Source organism: Leucopleurus acutus (assembly GCF_964270905.1).
Source record: "Leucopleurus acutus genome assembly, chromosome: 17".
Classification (NCBI taxonomy): Eukaryota; Metazoa; Chordata; class Mammalia; order Artiodactyla; family Delphinidae; genus Leucopleurus; species Leucopleurus acutus.
The window spans coordinates 3,594,706-3,606,472 of NC_139159.1; the positions used below are offsets into that span (position 1 = coordinate 3,594,706).

An 11,767-nucleotide genomic window follows, 5' to 3' on the forward strand; every position below is an offset into this window, starting at 1 on the left:
TTAACAAGACAACTGAATTCAGGGGGAAAATTGGATTAAGAATAGATGAGATGTAGTTTCCTTGAAATATTGAAGGTTTTTAATATCAAGGGGAATATGCCCTGGACAAATATTATTTTCTATGTTCCCCAGGGTGTTTTGCCTAAGTGCCTGGAATCCTGCCAACTGTTGTATAAAAGACTTTTCTGTGAACAACCTGCTGTACAATTGGGAGGTGTTGTTTACATTGGACAATTCTGTTTGTTTTCCGTTGAGGCATTTTATTTGCACATATGTGTTACATCCCTAGAAAAGGAATCCCAGGATTTTCCCTCCTGTGTATGTTTGTCTTGCGTCTTCGTGGTCCATGATACCAGCTGAGGTTGTTAGGACAGTGAAACCACACTGAAAAGATGGAAGCAGGTTGTTCTGCCATTTTTCTAGATCTTTGAGCTGCACATCAAATCTGGGGCTGATCGTGCCACACTTGTGTAACCTGCCCATGAAGATCACAGCAGTTTTCCCAGCTCTGTGGTCATCAGTGATTTCAAATTTGCCAGTGTAACCACGTTTCACTATCACAGTTAGAAACCAGACGATGGTTTTGGAGCACAGCCTGATAACAACCTGGCATCTGCCTCTCTTTTAGGAATTGTTGATGGTCTTGAGAGCATCAGCCAGGACATTCATGCCCACCGTTATGGCGGCATTCATGCCCACTGTTATGGTTCATGCCCACCATTATGACGGCATTCATGCCCACCGTTATGGCGGCATAGAAAGATGGTGGAGAGAGCTGGACGATTCTGATTATCCATCTGCACCAAGAGGTTTGCAAGTTGTAAATACTTTGCAATTTTAAAACATAGGTACGGATTAACATTGTCCAACAGGCATTTGTGAATGGCAATAGAAAATGCAGACATAATAGGGAGTAAGGAAAATGTAACAAGTACTTGCTTTTTGATGGCTTAAGGGGTTCAGAAGTCTCTCAACAAGAGAGTTACTCTTCTCGAGTTTTCCAGACCTTTTAATAGGCTTTACAGTTTTCAGTCTTATTCTTCTTCCCCGAGCAAACTGATTTTGGCCTAAATCTTAGCAACTGTGGAGAAATTAGTGATTGTATGTTATCGTGTGTTGTGTACTTTATCCATACCCCTTTCTTACTTCAACAAATGATGGCGCATTGGTTAATGTAACTCGGTGGCCCCAACGTTGTTTTAAACTCTGTGCACTGGAGAGAAGCCAGGAGCACTTGTCTTCAGGTAAGACACACTCTCTGGGGCAGATGTGGGGCGAGAGGGGAAGGGAGGAGGGATGAGGAGAGGGGAGGGGGCCTTCAGGAGGGGGTCCTAAGGAGAGGCTTCTTGCGAGAAGGAGAGGGACGGGATTTATATGGGCAGTTTCTTCAACTTTACAAAGGACTCACAAGATGTGTTCATACGTTTACCTTTACAGCCTTGGAGACACAGGCAGAAGAGGTTGCTTTGGGAAGAACTGTGTGGTTGGGCCGATCCGATAGGAAAACGGACTGACTTCACAGTGTGTCTTGCCCTTCCCTTTGACTTCTGTTCTCTGTGCAAGTAGTATCTTTTCAAAACATAATTTCATTTAAAGTGATTAAATTTAAAACAGAAGGAAACAGGAAAAGCTATTCCATTATTAACATCTCTTGAATTACGCGATACATATTCCAGTACATGGCCCACATTTCATTCCCTGTGGTTGGCATAGACTTACTTCCTCAAATGGATTTCTCTTTGAACCCAAGAGAAGTGTTCTCTGGAACCATCTCTCAGGTTTCTCCTAAGCTAGAGGGTACCATGAGGAGACCATCTCCCCTTCTCCCTGTGACCTTTCCCTAGCTTCACGGCCATCGGCCATCATGCACGGTCTCATTTCCATGGCTATCTGATCCTGCGCTGGTTTCCCAGCTGGGTTACAGCTGGGATTGAACAATGGGCCTGCCCTGCCCTGTTAGCACTGCATCTTCATACAATGCCTCCCTGTTGGGACTTAACAACCTTTGGTGTGTAGGACACTTAGCAGATGCTCCCTAACTGTAGCTACCACCATACATACCAAGTCTATTAACAACACACATTTCCAAGTACTACATTTCCAATTCCTAAATTTTTAATTTATCGGAACTATGGTTGGTGCAACAATATTTCCATAAAGTAAGAGTATCTGGACAGTGCTCTATTTTCTGTGCTCTATTTTGTGAACTCTACTTCAAGTAGGCTTTTGATACATTTTTCACTTTACATTTACTAACTAAAAGGAAGCTAGCCGTATCCAGTGAAGGACTTTAAGATTTTATAATTTTGTGAAGAAAACAAGCACTTAGGTAGACATGATTATGACTAAGTAACGTCAAAATAATAAGGCTCGACTTTGGCAGAGAAATAATTTCCCCCAAACGTGGGAAATTTCTAATGAGTAGTTTGTAAGAAACCAAAGCTGTGAATTTATACATAAAGATTCTGTTTGAATGAATCTCAACTATTTTACTTACAAGTTGAGAGTAAAGGTACCAGGGAAAAGAGATTTTTTTATTTTTTAATTTTAATTTAAAAAAATTGAAGTATGGTTGCTGTACAATATTATATAAGTTACAGGTGTACAATATAGTGATTCACAATTTTTAAAGGTTATACTCCATTTATAGTTGTTATAAAATATTGGCTGTATTCCCCGTGTGGTACAATATATCCTTGTAGCTTATTTTATACCTAATAGTTGGTACCCCTTATTCCCCTATCCCTCTATAGGGATATATCCTTCCCTCTCCCCACTGGTGACCACTAGTGTGTTCTCTATATCTGTGAATCTGCTTCTTTTTTGTTATATTCACTAGTTTGTTGTATTTTTTAGATTCCACATAAAAGTGATATGGAAAGAGGTTTTTATTTATCTGTTTATTTAGGCCTCGCCTTGAGGCTTGTGTGGCTTGCGGAATCTTAGTTCCCCAACCAAGGATGGAACTGGGCCCCTGGCAGTGAAAGCGCTGAGTTCTAACCACTGGACCGCCAGGGCAGTCCCTAGAAAGAGGTTATTTTTAAAAGTGAAATCCGATTGTATGATGTAAATTCAAAGAGGAAGACTGTTCCCCTCGAGAAATTCTGAGTTCGTACGTACAAGGAAGCTAGATCTTAAGGTTTTCTTTCTGTTCTCCGAGCTGCCAGTCGTTGCGTCTGGCCAGACGTGCAGGGTGACTGAACTCTCATCTCCCGCTCCTGTCCAGTCGAGTCCAGTGGCTTTGCCATGGCCCAGCGCTGCTCTCTCCAAACACTCTTAGTGTGCCGCCCCCTCCTGCCCCGAACCAACTCTTCCCAAGCCCTCCCACAGCCTCTGTGCTTCAGTTGGGTCATTTGTCACTGTCCCCATGGCACGTAGTGATTCCCTATTGTAGGACCGCGGGCAGTCCTCGCCCGGAGATCTGCCCTGTTTCTCCCCAGTCCCAGTTCTAAAGCCCCAGTTCTCCACAGCTCCCTCTGCCAAAGAGCTTTCCCTGATGGCAACAGCCCGCACTCATCCCCGCTCCGTGTTGCTCCTGTAATACGTGTGATCCGCCAGCACTTAGCTGCTGATTACGTGGTGTCAGAATATCTTTGTATTGCCTCTGGTATGTTCTGCCTTCCCCTTCCAAATGGACGGCACTGTCTCTGAGGGCAGACACAGTAGTTAAATTGTGACTATATTCCCGGTTACTTCTTGAACGTACTCGTTACATTGTAGCACTCAATGAATTTACTTCTGGGTACCTGTTTTTTCTTACTTTAAAAGTAATAGCAAATCCTTAGAATAAATTCCTTAGCATGGGTTTACTGGATCAAAGTATATAAACTTGTTGCTGCCCTCCCCCAAAAAGGTAAAATTGATAATGACACATCACAGGACATTATGAGAAAAGAACAGGAGACAACACCCAGACAGCTGCAGTCCTGCTACCAGTTTGTTTGGCTTCCTTGTAGTGTTTTGTTTTGTTTTTTTTAATTAATTAATTTTTTTACTGAAGTATAGTTGATTTACAGTGTGTTAATTTCAGGTGTACAGCAAAGTGATTCAGATATATATATATATATACACACACCTATATATATGAATATATATATATAGAATGAATATACATGAATATGTGTGTATATTCTTTTTCAGATTCTTTTCCCATATAGGTTATTACAAAATGCTGAGTGTAGTTCCCTGTGCTGTACAGTAGGTCCTTGTTGGGTATTATGTTAAATATCTAGCACCTTTTGATATTCTTGTCATCAAATATACATACAGCTTTTTGTCTTGCTTTTTTCATATAATATTTAACGGAAGGAGTACTTTTTGATTAAGAAAAACGCATTAATAAGATATTTGCTGACCACCTGCGACGTATAAGGCACAGGAGGATAGGAGGATATTTGTTTGGAAGGGAGCGGCTGTCAATGTGCAGCATTGTCCGTGTTGGAACTAAGAAGGCCTTGAGCAGTGAACAGGCTGTGAGATGATGCGGGCCGTCAGCGCGGACTAGATGAGCAGCTGCTACGTGCTGGGCCCCTTCCAGGTGCTGGGATCTAGCATGAACCAGTGGAAGGTGTGCATAGGGAGCCTGCCCTCCAGTGGGGAAACAGACATGAAACAGACCGATGGCCATGATCCGGCCATAGGAAATAAAGCAGAGTAAGGAGTTAGAGAGCGACAGGGCTGCTATTTGAGCTGATGGAAGGAGGGAGGGTAATGAATAGAGGGGGAGAGACCTCCAGGAAGAGGGAACGGCAGTGCCGAGGCCACAGGCCAGTGAGGCACAGCATGGAGGCCAGCGTGGCTGGAGCTGTTTTCGGCCCTAGTTCTTTTTTTTTTTTTTTGTAAAGTCTATTTCTTTAAAAAAATTATTTATTTATTTATTTTGGGCTGCGTTGGGTCTTCGTTGCTGCGCGCAGGCTTTCTCTAGTTGTGGCGAGCGAGGGCTACTCTTCGTTGCGGTGCTTGGGCTTCTCATTGCAGTGGTTTCTCCTGTTGTGGAGCACGGGCTCTAGGAGCGCGGGCTTCAATAGTTGTGGCGCGTGGGCTCAGTAGTTGTGGCTCATGGGCTCTAGACCACAGGCTTAGTAGTTGTGGCGCACGGGCCTAGTTGCTCTGCGGCATGTGAGATCTTCCCGGACCAGGGCTCGAACCCCACGTCCCCTGCATTGGCAGGCAGATTCTCAACCACTGTGCCACCAGGGAAGCCCCCGGCCCTAGTTCTGTTGAGACAGATGTTTAATTTGTTTAGTTTCAAGTAGATGCTTTATAGACAACAATATTTAATATAATATGATGAACATTCAATGCTTTACATATATTATCTATAATTGTTAAAACAGCTACCAAGACTCGGTGTTTCATTTTGGTATTTATGGTACGATATATATAAATTAAAAAAAACAAATATTACTCCATATTGTTTATGAATAAAAACAATAGTTAAAGTGTAAAAACATGGATGGGGAAGATACATAATTACCAAATTCAGGTTAGTAGCTCCCTCTGGGGAGGGAGGGAAGGGAATGGGGTTGGGGGATGGGGAGTTTTCAAATGGATCTGTGATGCTCTATTTCTTTTTATTAAGCTTGTGATATATAAATGTTACTGAATATTCGATTTTTGTTATTACTTTTGTGTGTTACATATATGTGTGTGTATATCACAGATTTAGACTCAAAAACAATTCTGTCTAACTTCAAGCCAGCACTCATTTCAGTTGCTTACCTAAAAATGAATAGCCCCTACCAAAGAAAAGCTCACAGTAAAAACTACCCCCCAGCCCACACTCCCCGTACTCAGCAAGGTAGGCAATGAAAATGGTCTCCCAGATCCCATTTACAGAAGGAGAATCCTCTTCCTCTGAACCAGCCTGCCGTGTAAGAACATCATATGACGAGGCAGTGTGATCACAGAATGGTGGGTGGTGGCCTTGCCCGTGAGCTAGTGCATGGGGCATCACAGCTTGGGGAGAGCGAGTAAGCTGTTGCCAGCAGCGGCTGGGTCTGGGCGTGAGCCTGCCGCGCACCATCCCGGCCACGAGGGCGGCGTCCGCTCACACCAGAGCTGCTGTCTTTCCTTCAAGCCACTGCCCAGAAATTGTTAAGAGTATCAGCGACAGTGCCTCCGATTCTTAGGAAAACATCTTTATTCTCCAATAACATAAGGGTTTCTGAAAAAACGTTACATGACTGTCCTGTCTAAGGTATCTGCTCAGGGAAAGGGGAGCGGGGGGTGGTGGGATGAACTGGGAGATTGGGATTGACATGTATACACTAATATGTATAAAATAGATAACTAATAAGAGCCTGCTGTATAAAAAATAATAAAATAAAATTCAAAAAAATAAAGTATCTGCTCAGATACTTTAATTAGCAGCTCTCACATATACAGACAATACAAAAATAGTCTTTGGTGCTCTAGGAACCTATAGAAGAGATAACATCACACCGAGAAATGCAGTTAAGTTGAAGCTTGAAAGAGATCATATGAAAAGCATCTGGCTTCTGCCTTAACTTGTCCTAAGTTAAATAAATAAACAAGCTATCTGAAGTAGCTGCCCCTAAGGCAGGAGAATAACAGGCAGAAATAGGCTAAAATAATCATATGGTAGCCTGGATTTTTAAATTTTTTTTTGAGAGTTATGTTTTCTTCAGCGGAAATTTTTAGGACTTCAAGCCCGGGAGGCAACATCTCAAGTAACCCTGAGAGAACTGGGTAGCTTGGATTTTTAATTTTATAAGATAATAAGCAGTGGATTTGCTACGTGTTTTTTTTAAAAAGAGATTTCAGGATGGCAGAATATTATTAAAAGTTATTGCAGGTGAGGAGTGGAGAGGGTGGGACAGTTATATTTCACTTTAAAAGTTCTCTTTTGGGCTTCCCTGGTGGCGCAGTGGTTGGGAGTCTGCCTGCCGATGCAGGGGACACGGGTTCGTGCCCTGGTCCAGGAAGATCCCACATGCCGCAGAGCGGCTGGGCCTGTGAGCCATGGCCGCTGAGCCCGCACGTCCGGAGCCTGTGCTCCGCAACGGGAGAGGCCACAACAGTGAGAGGCCCGCGTACAAAGTTCTCTTTTGCTTGAATTTTTATAAAATCACAATTTTTTTCTACAAATAACTTTAAAGAGAGTGACTGAATCTCTTTTATTAATGGAGAAAAACAACACGTCTTATGGTCCCTTAAAACTTTAATTATTAAAACCATGTTTTAATTCTCAGAGTTACTTTGCCATATGTGTTTTATCCCCACATGAAGAAATTGGGGCACAAAACAGAAGATAATTTGTCTAAGGCACCAGGTTGGTGATGAAGCCAGTACTGAGACTTGAGTCTCCTGTATCGTATTTTTTCTTTCTTTCTTTTTTTATGAAGCATAGTTGTTTTACAGTATTGTGTTAATTTCTGCTGCACAACAAAGTGATTCAGCTATAAATATATATACATTACTTTTTCATATTCTTTTCCACTATGTTTTATCATAGGATATTGGATATAGTCCCCTGTGCTACGAGTCTCCTGTATTTTAGTTGAATTATATTTTCTTACTAGATTCTTCTGGTCTTCAGATGCTAATTAAATTCTTCTCTGAGAAGAAAACAGCCGTAGGAATCTGAAAGTTCCCAGAATTTTATCTGGAATGAATTCCCCTCACCTCAGTGTTCTGTTCAAATTTCAACTATATAAGTAAACTTTATTAATATATTTTCCTCCATGATTTGTTAAAATTGTTAAAATTTTCTTCTGTGTTTTCAAAACCAATTTCTGATTTGCCATTTATCATAACCAAGATGTAAAAGCAAAAAGATTTTTTAGGACTCCAAGTTTTTTTTTAATAAAAGAATTTAAAAAGGCAAAACAAAGCACAAAACTTTATAGCTGAATCACATGTGATCCCTATGTATTTTTTAAGATAAATTTATTTATTTATTTGTTTTTGGCTGCGTTGGGTGTTCGTTGCTGTGCGTGGGCTTTCTCTAGTTGCGGCGAGCAGGGGTACATATAATGCCTAAAACATATAACACCAGGCATGTTTTTAAATGCTTGGTATATATTAATGTAATCAGTCCTCCCACCAAGCGTATGGGGCATCATTGCTCACTTTATAGACGGGGGGTAGGGGTGAGGGTTGCGCTGTGGCACAGAGTGACAAGGTGACGTGTCACCACCCATTGCCCGAGAGCTGCAGGGCTGGACTTGAACCCAGGCAGTCTGCCAGCTGCTCTGACCACTGTACTCTAGCATCTCTCTAGAAGGCAAAGCTCTGGGGTTTACAAAATCTCCATTGTTCCAGGTGATTCTCTAATAGTGATTTTCAAACTTTTCTTTGGGTTCACAATTTGGCCAGGATCACCTACGTTTGAGGGACCAGGTCTCCGGGCTGCAGTGATGTGCACCTCTGAGCACTCTGGATTTAAACAATGCTATTCTCCTTGTTCTCCTAGCCATCGGATGATTTTTAGTTCCTTATTTATTCTCATTCACTCAGAAACCAAACTTGAAACGTACTAAGTACGAGATGAAAAGAGTGTTGGCGGGTTTCAAAATTCAGCCCAAGGCTCCTGCGAACGTGTAAGCTCAGAGTTTCCCTCCCACAGGTTCCCTGCAACCCCTCCCCTCTGTTTAGAAAGCAGGTGCTCCCAGCGAGGGCCCCATCAGATGCAGATTTCTGGTTCCAAGTTAAGGCGTTGTTTTCCTTTGCGCATTACCCATCACCCAGCCTTGAGCTATCTGGAAGGACCCTCCACCTCCAAAGAGAAGGGACTTCGTTTTCACACCCACCTGGCTAGTGATGAAAGCAGGATAAGAGGTCCTTGAGGGATCAGATATCATGTGACAGACCTTTAGAACAAACATTTATGGAGGCCCTATTTTGTATACGCAATTGCAAACAGCAGTCTCCTCCCAATAAAGGGTGGTAGACATCTTAAATCCTGCTAATGAAGTTGAACAGTGAGAATTGGGACAAGGCTGGGGGGAGTGGGAGACGCTGGCTAGAGGACGGTCAGTTTGCCCTGATTCCAAACAAATTGAGCATGCCTGTGAAGGAATTGCCCTTCGCTTTCCTCCACTGAGGTGTCTGTAACCTGGCCCATGGTATTCGGGTTATTCAGGCTAATGTGAGTAACCTAAGGCTTTTGTTTAGAGCTTGCAAGTCACTGTGCTCAGTTTTCCAAAAGAAGTTTCCATCCTTGGCCTGGTTAAACTCCCCCCCCCCGCCCCCCGCCCCCCATGGCATCAGGCACTTGACAACATGGTGAGAACTCTTCAGGTCTTAAAAAGTCTCTGGTTGATCTGACCTGGGCTTAAAGAAGTCATTCATCATTCTTGGGAACGGTGGCATTGAGTCCAGGAAGACAGCCACAGGGGGCCTCAGGGGGCCTGCCCTCTCCTACCACCCCTGCTCCAGGCCTGGGCCAGCTGGTTCACTCCTGCAAATGTTAGGAAACGTGAACTATTAAAAATGCAGACCTGGAGGAATGGTCCCGGGATGTGACTCACTCTAGGTGACTTGTTTCAGTGGTGGTTCCCGTGGAAACCTGTCATACCTGTTCCAGCTCCAGTGACCCTTCTGCCCTGTGCCTGCTCCTGCCCCAGCACTTGGTGAGGCATGACCACCACCACTGGCCAGAGAGGGAAACCCAGGGGCTCCAGCCGTGCACAGGGCAGAGGTCCCAGATCTTGGAAACCGGTTGCTTACTTTTAGGTGGGTTTTAATTTGCCCCAGTGAGATGTTTCTTAGCTGTGTAGGGATTTGGGTATTTGCTAAAAAAAGAACTGCTGTCAATGTTGAGTGAACGAGAGTGTGTGTGTGTGTGTGTGTGTGTGTGTGTGTGTGTGTGTGTGTGTGTGTGTTTGCTTTTTCCCAGCTCTGTAGTTCTCCCCAACTGCATCTTATTCATTCTCACCTGTTGTTTGCTTGTTACTGTTTTGCTAGTTCAGGTTCATTTTTTCTCAGGGTTGATGTACCACCTATGTTCAATTGCAAGGCAAAAATTGGCATTGTGAACCTGAGTAAATCCTGAAACTGCTTTCAAATAGAAGTATTTCATGTTTACCACAAATGTTAATAAGACTTCTTTAGGTGGAAAAGAAATGCAGGTTTTAGTCTGCCAAACCTTGGGAATCACTGAATCGTGGAACTTTCTTTCTTTCCTTCCTTTCTGTTATTTAGTAAAAATAGGAAGAAAACTTTTACTGATGATGAATTTTGGAACGATCCCACCCACTTTTGAATGTTATTCTCATGTTTGATTCTTCTCTTGGGAGACCCGTAGTCTCTCTCCTTGGGAGGCAGTAAGGGAACCTCAGTAGAATGCAGTACGTATCTGTCGTTTTCTTGCAAGTCAAAATCAGGTCTTCTAGAAAACGGTCTTGTAACTAGAGCCAGAAATGATGAAATTAGTAGGCTTAAAAAATGTTGTTATGGATTCACAGAGATAGAGGAGAAGACAGTTATGTGGCGGGCAGGTGGAACGAGTGAGCTGGACAGCTCTGTGCTTGGATAACAGAGCCAATCATCTCGCTTTGCTACCCACTCCTAAGCCCCTTCCTCCTTGGCCTCTCCAGCTTTTCTGTCTTTGCTACTTAAAATTCCCCTCAAAGGCTTCTCCTAGTCTGTACTTTTTACATGCAAAACCTTTTCACATCACTTTTGGAGTCTTTTTTTGGGAAGCTCAGTAAAAACATTCTCCTGGATTTTGGACCTACTTCTGAGGACTGTGTCCCTTTATCTATGATGTCATCAGAGCCTGGACACTGGATCAATATTTTTAAAAATTTTATTATTTTACTTTTGGATCAATATTTTATTTTTTAAAAAAATTTGTTTATTTTATTTATTTATTTTTGACTGTGTTGGGCCTTCATTGCTGTGCGCGGGCTTTCTCTAGTTGTGGCGAGCGAGGGGTTACTCTTCATTGCCGTGTGCGGGCTTCTCATTGTGGTGGCTTCTCTTGTTGCAGGGCACGGGCTCTAGGTGTGCAGGCTTCAGTAGCTGTGGCTCGCGGGCTCGGTAACTGTGGCTCGCGGGCTCTAGAGCGCGGGCTTCAGTAGTTGTGGTGCACGGGCTTAGTTGCTCCGCAGCATGTGGGATCTTCCCGGACCAGGGCTCAAACCCATGTCCCCTGCCTTGGCAGGTGGATTCTTAACCTCTGCGCCACCAGGGAAGTCCCTGGATCAATATTTTACACTATATCTAACAAAGCCCTTTGCGTCCGTTGGTTTATTTTTTTTGGTGTTTGGCCAGTATCAAAGTCTGTGGAACAAAAGACGTATTAGTTACTTCAGTAAGCAAACAACATACCCCATTATCCCTTGATTTAAAAAAAAATTTTTGTCCTGGTGCTTACTGTTGACTCTCTCAACAACAATGTGAGTAGTCCTTCCATGTCCTCACTTTCAAGAAGGACAGAGATGTTTAAATGAGCCTTGGGATAAAATTTTGATGTGATGACAACTTGCCCTCAAGTCTTCTACTTTTTTGTCCTTCTGGAAAATAGAGATGTCAGTTCACGTTTTTGGGATATTGTCTAGTATTGCTTAAATTTTTTAAAATAAATTTTCTCTTTTGTGAACAGTTTTCGATTTACAGAAAAATTGTGGAAACACTGCAGGGAGTTCCCACAAACCCTGCCCCCGCATCACTGATATCTTAGGTTAGTATGGGATGCTTGTTACCATTGTGAACCAAGGCATTGTTATTAGCTAAAGTGCATACTTTATACCGATTCCTTAGTTTTCCCTAATGTCCTTTCTCTGTTCCAGGATCCCAT

The 11,767-nt window shown here is 43.0% G+C and overlaps 1 pseudogene across 1 annotated transcript; it reads right to left on the reverse strand.

Annotated features, from left to right (window-relative positions):
* Positions 1-285: 285 nt before the first annotated feature.
* LOC309973921 (small ribosomal subunit protein uS8-like) lies at positions 286-681 on the reverse strand (annotated as a pseudogene). The gene has a single exon. The product of its transcript is annotated as a small ribosomal subunit protein uS8-like (transcript).
* Positions 682-11,767: the final 11,086 nt, after the last annotated feature.